The sequence below is a fragment of the Bidens hawaiensis genome, unplaced genomic scaffold (genome assembly GCF_021521415.1).
Source record: "Bidens hawaiensis isolate Kalapana, Puna unplaced genomic scaffold, B.hawaiensis_p1.1 tig00020162_1, whole genome shotgun sequence".
Lineage (NCBI taxonomy): Eukaryota > Viridiplantae > Streptophyta > Magnoliopsida > Asterales > Asteraceae > Bidens > Bidens hawaiensis.
In genome coordinates, this window is record NW_027493072.1 from 381571 (window position 1) to 383439 (window position 1869).

The following is a 1869-nucleotide window of genomic DNA, read 5'->3' on the forward strand; positions in this document are numbered from 1 at the left end:
ACTGCATTGTTTACTTTTGAGGACACTTCTAGAGCAGTAAGTTGACAAGTGAATTAACAGTTCAGGAAGATATTCAAGACACTTCCATGTTAGCAAATCCTGATATATTATTATTCACAAGTCACCATTAATTACTCAGCAAAAGTTTTTAATCTTTTTGTCTATACTTTTTGGTGACTTTTGAACTGGATGACAATTGAATAATTGATAATTTTGTTTCCCTATCAGATACCTTCTCAAGATAATGTTAAAGAAGTACATCACGTACACCAAGTTAAATGTTTATGAAGATTGCATTAAGACAAACTCACACAAGTTTATGCTGAATTAAGAAGATGGTCATCAAGTTTTGTAATAAAAAAAAAACATTTTAGCGTAAGATTTTAATGTTGTACAATGTTTTAGTCAAGTAACTCGTGTAGGCATTAATAATACTCTTTCTGCAACTTCCAACCTGTTCGATCCAATCAACTAAAAAGATTTAATCGACCTGTTATTATTAGTAAACGGGTCAAAATTTAAAACTCTGAATTGATAAAGTATATATGGTTCATGAGTGGCCATTAACTTTATTCAACCCGTTTGACCCGACTGGATAGGGTAACGGGTCTAACATGTCATTGGTTTAATTTAATTTTATTATTTTGGAAAATCCCAACTGGGACGGGCAAAAAACTAGTTAAAATTAAAAAAATGGAAGTAAAGTCTCATGCAGTATTAGAAAACAGAACAATGGTCATCACACATTGCCAAAACGGAACCAAACGACCTTCATTGATCTTAACCACGACCTGATGACTCACCAGCAGCCCAAGGCCGCGCTTCATCAGTTGCATGCCTCATCCTCTTTGCCGGCCACTTTCGCACCCTATCCTTCCCACTAGACCCGCTTCTACTATTGCTAGAATCAACCTCTGTAAGACCATTCTCTAATGACCTAACCAAATTCTCAAAATATGACCGAGTCACACTAGTCAAACAGGTTAACTTAACCTTGAACCTATTAAACTCTTCTTCACTAGCTGGTTCATTTTTAGTATAAGTTTTCAACCCCGTCTCTGCACAACTGTGAAGCCTTTCTAACACCTCTTCCGCTTTACCCTGCATATAGTCAAGAAACGCCATTTTCGCATGCTCTATGTTCGGTATATAATACCCATACGCGTATGTCCACTTCAACACGCGCCTACACTCAACTATTTGCATCCAAGCTTCTTTAAGAAACCATAACTTTGCATCCAAACTGAAAAGGCCGGCTTCTTTCCTTGACCGTTCATTCACATCCCACCGTTCATAATAATGCATGTACCTCTCAATCACCTTCTTAGCCTCCACTCGTTTTTGTTCTGTTTCAGAAAATGGCTTTCCATAAGTACTATACCGATCACACACTCTGCGATCATGCCTATTATTCGGGCCAAGACATATCCAACAAAACTCGTATCCACAAGGCGGTCTGCAAGTCATTTGCCTACAACCATCGTCGATTTTTTCAATCGGTCTCTTGCACTTCGGACAGGGCTTCGTGTAAGCCATGATCCAGTTCATGTTCTCTGCTCCAGACGTGATTTTAACCATCCATTCAGCCACGGTTTCACACGTTACCGGACGATGCACTTCCTCCATACATTTCCAACCAAAAGCATGCTTACAAACACAAGTAACATCATAACCACCACTAGTCTCAAAATCATCATTAAACAAAACAGCACAACCGCACCCGGGACCCGGGCAAAAGTGTGCATGCGGAAGGTTTAGGTATGGATAGAAGAGTGGCAACGTTAGTGACGTCTTGTTTTTGACGCTGGATGAGATCGGTTTGGTTAAGTATGGCGTAAGGCGATGGATTGACGTGGGTATGAATATCAT

At 39.3% G+C, this 1869-nt stretch overlaps 1 pseudogene; it reads right to left on the minus strand.

The window, feature by feature from the left end:
• Positions 1-780: 780 nt before the first annotated feature.
• Positions 781-1869, minus strand: LOC143560063 (putative E3 ubiquitin-protein ligase ARI8 pseudogene; annotated as a pseudogene).